Raw genomic sequence first — 12,638 nt, forward strand, 5'->3', positions numbered from 1 at the left:
ATCTTTTATTTCAACTTTAATCCATTCAATTTATCTTCTTAAATACGCGACATCTTTATAGGTTTTGTTTCTAACAATTAAAATTTTACAGTCTTGCTAATATTACATATTCTTATAAATATATATTTTTACAATATAAAAAAAGAATCTATTTTTCCAAAATTATATTAATTAATTTCAAAAGCACTAAGTGTATCTTTGATTTTATTACATTCTTAATTCCATTCCCGTGAAAATTTACTCGAAAAAATATCTTTAACAGAAGAAACTTTGTGCCAATTTCTTATTCAAATCGCAGTTTATATTAGGATTTGCACGATTACGAATCATACTTGGCGGAAAAGTCAATTAATTCAACAAATATATCGGACGACGAACTCTCCCGACACGCGGCACGGCTCTGTCATAGTAACATACCGGCAATTTATTATCATAGAGAAGTGAAAGATTCATTGACAGTAAATTCCATCAATGGGAGAGATGCTCGCGTATAGAACACGACCTATCCCGCCGCCGATAAAACCCCTTGACAGTGGCGGCCGAAAGCAGTCCGACGCCGGCCGTCGTTGCGAACGGATATGTCGTCGTCGTTGTTCTCCGTCATCGTCTTCCGTTCACCACGAAGACAAACGCTCGAATCAATCGAGTAAACGCGCAATCGACGTGCACGTAACTTTCCCGAGCGATTATTCGACGTCGTTTACTCGACACGTCTCTTTAACGCGACGATAATGACATTGACTAACGCAACGTGACCGTGTTAATGATGATTGACAGTAAGCATGATAGAAAAAACACATGATTTCGATTTATCGTTAAATTTAGAATAATGATGTTTGGAAAAGACGATAGTTTTCGATCTGACGCGCTGCGCGTATACAAACCACGTGTGATTTGACAGCCGCTATGTGCGAATTTTCTCTCTCCGAGTATCAGACTTCAAACTATTGGCATTCTCCAAACGCGCAATCGAATTCGCGATCGCGATCGATAAAGCGCGAGATGTAATCGGAACGGGAACTTCATCTTTATCTGTTGAACAAGTGCGGTTCTATTGAAAGTCAAGTGAATAACAATCGGAAGCGTCGTTACAATGCGCACATTCTCAAGACAGTTCACGCTCGCTATTGTGTAATATTATTATTCATTTTCCGATATGGACACTGTGCTTATCCGTAGTTTCGCGATAATCCGAAGGCTTTTCCATTGACCTACGTATTGTATGTGTGCGTATATGCGCGACAGTCGTTTATCTCGAGTGCGTTAATGTATTAGCGCGTTATACGACATTTGTGGCGACAGTCCACGCGCGGGAAAAGATAGCGATCGATATACATCGATCCCCGCGATCGACCGCATTGTATCGCGTAGCCGGCACGGATTAGATTAAACGCCCGATCGTGTCGAATTTCTACAAAGATCTCGTCTGGGTGCTGTAACCGAAGCTCTTACAAGTAATACCCCGAGAGTACAGAATTACACTGTGGGTGCTCACGAAGAATAGCGGTGTCCATTTGTTCGACGACGATTGTCGATAGTATTGCTCGCAACGTAACAGCGATTTTTCGAACGATTTAACTCGTCGACGATTCTCTCATCGTCGAAAAATCCCGAGAATGCTGACTAGATGAATCTGAAACTCGTTTGCGAAGTACGTGTGTGAGGAAATTAATTTAGCGACATTATTGGCAAAAGGGGAAATTGACGGTGACAGGCTACCGTCGTCGGCCATTGAGAGACTCTCGTAACAAGGTGCACCGAAGGAGTTAGGAGAAGCTGCATTAATTAATTGCGATCTACAGTTGTCTCGCGGAGAACACAGACTCGCCAGATGCCGCCGAAAGGCAAGTTCGAATTTTCATTGGTTTCGTTAGAGTGCGTTTTCAAGTAATATGCGGCTGCATCTGAGAGGAAAACGATGTAGAGGGAAATCGTTTTCTCGAGAGTGCATGGAAATAGAAGGGCTAGACTAGATCGTATTTCTTATCGCAAGACAGATATGACGCTATAGAACTTTTTAAAGAAAGATTTAGTTATGTATTGAGATCTTTGTAATTTGAATTTATACGACAAGAGAATGAGAATATAATCTAAATTTATTTTTTTTGTACAATTTTTTTTATGATACAATTTTACATACCGTGCTTGTAATAAGAACATTTTGTTTTACAAAATTTGTAATTAGAGTAACTATAACGGCTATTTAATAGCGGTAATTAAAAGATTATTGTAAACAAGAACGCCGAATAAATATGCACCATATGATATTATTCCATACTAGAGAAAAACTAACTCTTTACTTCTCTTTATGTTTGCGTCCTGTCATAAATTGTCTCAATTTTGCTGAATGTGAATGTTTTATGTTTACTTTTTACACTTCTATTAAGGAAAAGGAAGATATAAGCTTCCTCTCTTGAGAAAGATTATTTCGGAGCATATTTAAACTTATGGTAAACACAAAAAGGCGAGTAATTATTAAGATTAAGCCGCTCGGGAAGTGATTGTCGGACATTCATAGAGTCTCCCTGAGGTTGATTGGCCCCTTTATTGACGACATAATCGAATGAATTACGCGATCATTGGTGGGTTACTGTTTGCAGCAGTACAATGTATTGATTTCCACAACTTTTTAGACGGCGTTAACTCTATACCTTTTACCGACAAAATTATTCATTAAGAAATCACGAGAGAATTAAGTTACAAAGTTGTAATGAATAATAAATAATAATCAAATATTTTAAAGTCATGATAAATTATGTTTCTTTAAAATTTTACTAACAATAAGAAAATTAACTTGAGATTAAAAACTCGGGAATATGTTTAAATGTGTTGTTTGCGTGAATAATAAGTTATCCATACGAAAACACAAAATATGGCAAATTAGTAAAAAAATCTGTCACCAAAAGTTATAAATTGAAAGACTTTATATTTTTATGTTGCGCTAAATTATTAATCTATCTTATATCTTTTTAATTTATTATCTTTTTATAAGAATTAATAATCTACGTTTACTTTATATGTCGAACATAATAAATACGATATTTATTCTATTTCGTGTTTATTTTTATAAGTAAAAATCGATTATTGCTTCAATATCATGTTTAATAATTTTTTACCGACGTTATCTTTTGCTTCTGAATCACCGCTTAGGATCGACCGCAATTCCGGTAGCCTCCCTCTCAATGCATTGCAACGAAATTACTGTCTACCAGTGCTTGAGGCTTGAGGTCGATCACCTCTTTATCCCAATATCAACCGATTTAAAAACCTTTGCAAAGCATTAAGCGCCGAACAGTTGTGAGAGCGCAAAATTCCAAATTCTATTTTTATTTCTATTTCTCACATAAATATCTTTTTCTGATACTGAATTATCATCATTTGTTTTTTATTTAATATATGGATGTCTATGATGAATTTAAAGCATTGTAAAGTTTCATATATAGATGTATAATCTATGATATTGAGATAATTATTAATATTAACGTGAAAATAACGATTTTTTTCAATTTGTGCATAACGAAACTAATTTAGCTTTTACATATGATTCAATATACAAAAAATTAAAAAGATTTTTTATCGCATATTTCTCTCTCTCTCTCTCTCTCTCTCTCTCTCTCTCTCTCTCTCTCTCTCTCTCTCTCTCTATCGCTCGCTATTATGGCGATTGCCATATTTTTTGTCAACTGCCTTTTATCAAAAAGATTAAAAGAGGAGAGCGGTGAGCGATAGGAAAGATATCATCTATATTACACCCACACACTCTTAGTATTACTGTGTAATATTTCGTATGACGCGCGTTCTTTATAGCATATGTTATTATCCTGTACTTTTTTGGAAGCCGCCGCGTCTATTTGCGCACGCTAATAAATACGTTAATTTACGTGATGATAAATTGAAATAGTTGACGTATGTCACAGTATCTCTGATCTAAAGTAACATTTGCGGTCAGCCGCGCGTTCAACTTGAAGCACAGGCAGAAATATGTTTTTATTCTTGGCGCCGAAAAGGGTGGCGCGTTTCTTTCACAATTTATCCAAAAAACAACAACAAAAAGATTTAGATCAAAACATTGTCGAGCTACATCAGGATCGTTTATCATTGTTCTTTCGCGAGTCGAGAGAGCGTGGGCGCAAAAATTCACGGAATCTTGATTTCTATGCGTCTACAAATGCCATTTTATTTTACTAAAATCTTTTGTTTTTCACGAAAGACATATATATGTATGTATATATGCGAATATTAAATTATACAAATATTTTAGAGTATATAGATTAATTACTTTAGCTGATTAATGTATCACGAAACTTATCCCTATTTTATTTATTCGATCCGATTGTTTTTACTGCGCGTTCTCAATCCGAATCATATTTATCGTCGAAAAGTTAAACGATAAAAAGCATATTGGACGAAATATATTTGATTCTAAATATTGCCGAAATATTTTACGTACTATGACATATACATATGCGGAATATTAAATTATATTTTAAAATAATCTATCGTGCACGCTGATAATTACTTATAATAATTATACGAAATGATCGCATTTTGCATGATATTATGCATGATAATATGATAATATATGGAGCCGTTACCTTTTCGTTCGCGTCTCACTGTGTAAATAATGACGAGGCTATGGAATGTAGCAGACTATGTATACTCCCACCAGCATAAAATATTTTGGCAACAAATTTTATCAATAACAAAGTAATCGCCTTGCTATTGTTTAGCGCGCTATTGATATACTGCGGCTCTGTTTATTATTCGCGCGTCTACACTCGAACAGGAAAATAGTGATGCGAAACACTGCGTTTTCGATGATTTAAATACATACATATATACATAATTTAATACATAATTCGGATCGAGAACAATACAGTAAAACAATCGAATCACAGGATCAAGTAAATAAAGGCAAATATATAAGCTCCATGATACATTAAACGTCTAATAAACATAATTAATTCCTTTATACTTTAAAATATACTTGTTATTTATTATAATTTGTAATTATTTATTATATATAATTATTATAATTATTTACATAATTATTTATAAATTATTTATTATAATTTAACATGTCGATATTTAACATAATTATGCTATAACGCGAAGTCTAAATGTCTGGAACGTAAGAGACACATTCGTGAATTTAGTGCGCCCAGTCATAGACGATTGTTTCACGCTCTTCGTGATACCGTATCAAAAGGGTTAATCATCAGGATCTTAAAGCGCAACGGATGTCGCCGGCATCTCCGTTTTGCATGCTATTGTCGTAGGGGAAACAATGGACGACATTCCCGAGCTCTAGCTCTCTCTCTTTTCGTTTCTCACTTACACGTCAGTCCTGTATTTTCCTCTCTCTGGGTGCCTGGCGCGTGATATCTAAGAGATCGCTCGTCTGGAAACCACCCTTTCCGAACCTACTCGTCCGCGACAACGTGACGATCTAATGAACGGAATAAACCGCGCGAAAAGTATTTTATTGAACGCCATCATTGGATATTGTTAAAAATCATTTTATTCTAGATTATATTTTTTAAATCAGCTTTGGCGATCATTTTTTCGAATTAAAAAATTGCGCATCGCATGAAAATAAAAAGAGGAAATTATTTGATTTTTATGAAAAATATAAGTTATAACAAAATTATAAAAAAGGTTTTTTAATCTCTTTGTATATTTATGTCTGTGCGCGAAACAGAGAGAAATCTGTCGATCTGCAAAAATATTCGTATTGACTATTTGTAACTATTTTAAATTTTTTCACAGCAAGCGCAAGATTAAGCATACGGATAAAATTTTAATATTTGTAAATTATTTATTGCTGTGCGACATTTCATATGTTTTATCAAGTATTTAGACATAGAATTATTTTTGGATTTCTTTTTAAATCTGTGTGAAATTGGGAGGAATATTCAATGCACGATCACAAGCTATTATTAAGTCGGTATTAGAGATGGCTGAATGGAGAATCGGCAAAGCAGCGACAAAGGTTCGTTAATAAAAGGATCTCCTGTATCCTTCGTCGCGGTCTCACAAAGCTCGGTGATATCATTAAATCGATCGTTGGATAATGTCATTGGTCTCCTTTCCCATTTCGTATCTTTATACTAAATAGCGAAGCGGGTTTTTCTGCGCTCGCAATAAAAAAAATAAAAATAAATTTCTTCGGGAAACGTGCATTTCGCTTCTTTTGTATTTTAACCAATGAGAATCTCAATGCTCTGCATATTTTCACGACAATAAAGTGCTCGCGCATATCGACCTGAAAAGATATTTTCGGAAGTCATTTGCAAGATACGAATATTAATTTGGTGCATTAATTAATTCAGACACCTTTATTTCTGATATCTTTACGTTCGCCGGTTGTACAAATCCATTCGTATATAAATCATTTGTATGTAAGAGATGATTTTACTTTCATAAGTATACGTGAATAATCTACGATATTTTATTGATATTTGATATCCTTTAGTAATATTTAATCAAAACGTGTTAGAAGGGAGTTTAAAACAAGAATGTTTAAATATGAGCGAGAAGAGTCTAACTCCTTCGTTGAATCATAAACTGAAATAGTTTCTTGTAGGTATAATTAGTATATATAAGTCGCTAATATTATGATTAAATGTTAGATTAATTTCTTAATAGAGGATACTGCAGAGAAATATAACTGAATATGTTATTTATTAATTTTAAAAACGCAGATAAGGTCAATTTTTTAATTATAGTTACGTGAGTTAGCATATATTTTGCAAATTGCAAATGTGCAGATTCAGATCATCAACGCGACTGTACAGTTTCAATACTCAACTGTTAATTCTGTCAGGAACTTGCAATATTATTTGCGTTACTACTACTTATTATTTATGTCGATTGTAAAGTAATAATAAATAACCTCTCATTTTTTTTCAAGGTGATTTATTCAACAGCAACAATGTTGAATTGATCAATCACAATTTTTGATATGCAATTTGCACAATCTATTAACGTTATTAACATGTCGATTCAATGTATTGCGATGATACATTTTCTCTCTGCCAATAATGATATAGTGTCATAATAATAGTGTCGTATAGTTGCAACAATAAAATAGAAGCATTGTAATCGTAGGATAAAGTGCGTACGAGAATGAAGCCAAGTAAGCGGAAAAACGTGCTCGCAATAGATTATTCGCGGACGATGCATTTCGCTCGTTTTACGTAAAGAAATGCGCTTGAGGTTTTACTCAATAAATCATGTTACGACGGCGGAGCGAGCGTGAAGGTTTTATTGCGTGCGAATATCCACGACTATGCGAGGTTGTCATGAATGACGGATGTAGCATGTCAATGATTTTTATCGCAGCACGTGCGACGCCGATAACTTGCATGCGCGCGGAAAAAAAGATACGAGATACGGTGAAAATGCGTAATGCGTAATGTATGAATTGAGCGTTTGACATTTTGCGGAACATTTATTAAAATGTGGATGTGGCGCGCGAGAAGCTCGTCATAAAATTTTATTCTTTATTGAATTCCAAGTGTGTATAAACACACATTTTTTTAAAAATAGAATCTTAAATTGATGATTATATAGATATTTAAAACAAACAAATAATGAAATAGACTAATCGAATTTTTGCTATAATTAATTTCATTGATCAAAGAAACCAATATTGTCTTAATCTTGACTGATATTGTACATATATATACACATATAATATACATATAATAATAATAATAATAATAATAATACAAGGAAACTAGTAATATTCTATATATTTTCGTTATGTGATAAACGATAATTACGCTTAAAATTGCATCCGCAAGTTCTATTAGGCGCATTAACTATGTTGCATATTTTTACTGTTTTGTAGGTAAAAGATATGCGTAAAAAAGATAAAATAGAATTTATAACGAGGCGACCCATATTACTCGCAAGCTGCACCACAAAGTCTCGTGATTTTTAATCATCTGATGCAGTCGTTTTCTCTCCGAGAAAATGAATGTGAGTGTAATTACTGCAACGTAGTAGCAAGCCGAATTACACTCACGGTTTCCTTCAAGCCGGCTCTCATTTACTGTTCCTTCATTTCGTCTTTCAAATTTGAGCTTATAGAAAACGATTTTGTGAGATAGGGCTTCGAGAAGTATTTTTTTTCGAAGAAACAGCTTTGGAATTTCGCAATTTTTTTTATGAGAGAATTCACATACTTAACGAAACAAGCACGTGAAATTAGAGCCTTATTTTTCTAAGGAAATTTTTCTTACGAAATTATTTTGATCGTTTATAATATCAGCAACAAAAAATGCTGTGTTTCTCCAATTTACAAAGGTCCAATTTACAATTTGCAAAGGTTGAAACGAACGATGGTCTCGCTCGTACAAATCTTGCAAGAAATTTTTCCAACAGAGAGAATTGATATTGATTAAGGGAAGAAGGGGGAGGGAGGATAAACGTTACGTAAACGAAAGGTACCATAATTTGGCCGAATTCAATGGACACGTCAGCCAATTCACTAGATAACTAGCGTGGTCCAACCAAGTGGAACGCGCTGATATACAGCAGCGGTGCGTTTTTTGTAGAGAGGCCAGAAGTATTGATTTACCTGGTCAGTCGTGTTAAGAGATAAGCCCGCTTACGTATCGCTTAGTACACAATTCTTAAATAGACTCCGCAAAAATAAACTCCAATTAACGAGCGTTTCGTGTTCAGCTTGTATTTAGCTTGATTAGAATCGCATCGGGAATAATTTTTTATGGTTGCATATCAGGAATAATATAGCTTCATTGTTTTAATCAGTCTAATTTCAGTAAAAGTTCTTCTAATTTTAAAAACAAATTCCAAAAAAATATCTAGATAATTAGAACTGAAAAAACAATAGAAATTGAAGAGGGATCAATTATGAGAAATAGATAATAATTTGTGCGTTGTTTAAAGACTACATATTTTACATATTTTTTTATATACATATACATATATGTATTATATTATATATATTATATTTTTATATGTATATATATTATACTAGTAACACACAGTCGCACACATTCATATTATGATTTCAGTACAGAAATATGAATATTTGCAAATATATATACGTATAACGCATTCATACATTATTATTTACATTTACAGTTTAAAAATATGTACTGTTTAAAATTTGTATCCTCATTCAAATATTTACATGTAAAAAATACACTAAAATATTACTATTTCGAAAAATTATCTCATTTACATTAAACACATGCATACTGCAAAGCTGCAGAGTTATATTTTTTGCATCAAAGTAATAATTTGTACCGCATGATTGGATGTTCTCTTTGTCAAGAAAATCTCACAAAATTAAATATTGCTCCGTGCGTGCGCGATCGCGAAAATAATCATAAATAAACCCTTTCGCGAGAGCACCGAGTTAATTAAATTTGAGGATAGCGTTGCTCGCATTAATTATCGGTGTGGAAGGAAGCTTTTGAGAGAACGACACACATCACTCGAGCTGTTTCACACTCGGGGGCCAAAATTCGATAGCCTTATGGCATCATACGTTTTGCTGCGAAATTTATAAAGCTAAACTGTTAGGGGGTGTGTGTATACGAGTTGTTTTTAATTAAAATAATAAATATACAAAAAGCAATCATTGGCTTGTATTAACTCAGAATAAAAACAATGACAAGATCAATACGAACTTTTAAGTCTGATGCATATGTTATAAAATACATGCAGCAGACTTCTCATAGTATACTTTTTACTTTCTGTCGAAGGCTGATTCCTACAGTAAATACTAATTTCGATCTTTACTCAGAGCGTCCTCGATTAAAGATAAGCATTTAATTAAGATTCAACAATAAATGTTTAAGAATGCATAGAGATGCATTTTCTCTAAAAATCGATTTTATTATTAAATCAATTGCACATTAAATATATCTAGTATAATATAACCGATACGAATTATTGATTTTTAATTCTCTCTATAATAATTGTTTATAGACGTCATTTTAAGTTCTTAAAAAAGAGATTTATTTTGTACAAAAAACAAACAAATCTAAATTTTAAAAAAAGAGATCTAAATTTTAAGGAAAAGAGGGAGATTATTTAAACAGCCAAGTAGCTCTCATCGAGAATGAGACATACAGCTAACAATAAAGAAGTGTACTGTAAATATTTTATAGCACGTACTTTAAGTGTGCAAAGATTTGTATTGGCCTTTATTGCTGCTTTTAATTGATTATACAGTATTATATTTTTTGTGCCTGAAATATTTTATTAGATTACATTAACAAAGAAAGTAATATTATATTTTTGTCCTCAAATACAGATGCTCTCTGCTTTGTGCTTTATAACTAAAAATAAAACGCACACTAATTTCATTACTTGATAACTAACAATAGAAAATTTATTTTTCGTTCACAGTGTAATCCAATTAAGCAACATGCAAAAATATTTGTACATTGCGTATTATTAATAATAATATTTAGTAAAAAGACAACGTCATTGTTCACTTCTAACGCTTTTGTTATATGATAGCTACAAAGTAAGTTTTTTAATTAAATTGTAAGCGCTTCTGATTATAGCTTTTATTTATATATATATAAAATCCACATATAAGAATGAATAATCTACATAAAGATTATTCATTCTTATTTAAATTAAAGCGAATTTCCGCCATTAAACTTACAAGAAAAAAATCGAAGATTTTATTACATTCTTTAATGTTGAGCAACTTTTTGCTCAGGTTGATTAATTTCTAATAAAAGAAGATAAATGCAGCGTAATGAATAAAATAATTTAACAGCCATTTAGTTTTCGTAAATCTGAAATGACATCTAGAGTTAGCTTCTTTTAACATTTAAATTTGTTTATATTTTTCCTCAGAGTTTCGGGCTACGCATATGGTATGGTGCGGACTATCGTTTCGTTCGCGGATGTGTTGTTACAAGAGTCGCACTTATTTTTATTTCCTATTTCTCTTTCCCGGTTTAGCACAGCATCCAAACAAGTACCGCGGATTACATACATTCATTTTCACACGAACGTAGAAACACCAAGAACACGTGCCACGCTAATCTCCGAACAACCGCGCATATATATCCGTTCTATTTTACTCTTGTGAATTTACACTGGACAATAAATCGCGAATGAGGTTTACGACCAATACGTGTCTTCAAATGTCATCTTCGTGAAAATAAATCTTTTTTAAGAGCTTAACGATATAATGACGATTTTAAATTATAATGATGATTAAAAATCAACAATTATGTGATCTACATAAAATATATTACAAAAATTTGTATATTGAATGTGCAACAGATTTAAAACTGGTTTATAGAGAAAATTCAATCTCATGTATTTTTTAAATATCTGCTTTTAAATTTTCTTTATATACAATAATAGTTCTTGCAAGAAGATTTAAGGAGAGCAATATTTTATTGGAATACCTATATTAATTTAGGTAAATAAATTTAAATGAAACATTATACATATTACTTTTCACGCATGTATAATGAATGTAAACTAATTTGGTAAGAAAATAACATAGATAATTGATCGTTTGGTCATGACAGTATTTGGTTTATTTTTCCGTGATGTTGTGGAAGAAAAAATCTATATAGACTTGTCAGGGAGCATCTTTACGCGAGTAATCGATTTTCTTTCATCGCCGGGACGAGATCGGGAATCGCTCTCGTACGACGGGAGTTGCGCGGGCACCGATGACGAACTTAATTGAATTTAATCTCGATTTAAGCATCTGCCTCGAGCAGAGCACGCCAACGTTCGGTCCAACAATAGAATCGCTTTTGGCCCCGTGTATGTAGGTACACGTGCCAGTCATTTTCAGGCGGCGGCGACATCCCGCGAAAAGAATCTGTTCTAAAGGCGATTCGGGGACAATTCGCGATTTCTATGACGAATTCTTCGAAATAATTATCTCGATAAATTAATAAGAATGAAATATTGAGAGGAAAAAAATAAATTTTATTACACACACTTTTTTAGAGGATAAAAAAGTTTGACGTTAAAATTTTACATTGAAAGAAGTTCTCGTGCACCCCAATGTAATAATAATCAACGATAAATTGTCCAATATTGACAAATCAATTATTCTCTTTCTCGTTAATTTTAACCGATTAAAATATATATGAGTTCAAATACATATACATATTTAATAAGTTGACCGAGAATTAATGATGCATTAAATTATAAAGCCAATATCGAAGAAATATTGTGTCAGGTTCTGCTATGAATAATTCAATTCGCATTTGTCATAGGACGCAATTTAACTTGGAACAACGCGTTTGAAATTTCATGATATTTCGTCGAACTCTCGCCTCAAACGAATCCGCGATGGCTAAACGATTCGACCGTCGTTAAATTTAATTCTTCGGGGATCGTTAAGAGCGGCAGGAGTTTAAACTCGTTTCTAACGTTTCCTTAATTTTGCGGCCGCGCTGCTACGCTCAATCGCGCCTGAAATCCGAAACTTTTTCTTCTCACGTCGGAAAAATGAAATTCTTACGGAGAAGTAAGTCCCGGTAAATTGCCGGGAACAAAAGTTTAAAGGTCTCGATTTGTCTTCCAGCGTACGAGAATATTTTCCCCGTGTTAAATTAGTTCGTGAAACATTAATTGAGTATGCCGTTGGCATTCGCGCGCATTCG

General features: G+C 33.2%; 1 protein-coding gene across 7 annotated transcripts in view; it reads left to right on the forward strand.

Annotated features, from left to right (window-relative positions):
- The window catches only part of Oamb (Octopamine receptor in mushroom bodies), a 140,406-nt gene that overhangs the window by 28,805 nt on the left and 98,963 nt on the right, over positions 1-12,638 (forward strand). Inside the window, exon 1 of one of the 7 annotated variants that reach the window (XM_083055314.1) lies at positions 561-1,844. The exons of the other annotated variants lie outside the window; for them this stretch is intronic. The gene's annotated coding sequence lies outside the window, so the exon portion shown is untranslated. Of the gene's footprint in view, positions 1-560; positions 1,845-12,638 lie in introns of those variants that run through there. 7 annotated transcript variants of the gene reach the window in all.

Source organism: Prenolepis imparis, unplaced genomic scaffold (genome assembly GCF_030444845.1).
Source record: "Prenolepis imparis isolate NDT839.2.m4 unplaced genomic scaffold, iyPreImpa1.0 SCAF_1, whole genome shotgun sequence".
NCBI lineage: Eukaryota > Metazoa > Arthropoda > Insecta > Hymenoptera > Formicidae > Prenolepis > Prenolepis imparis.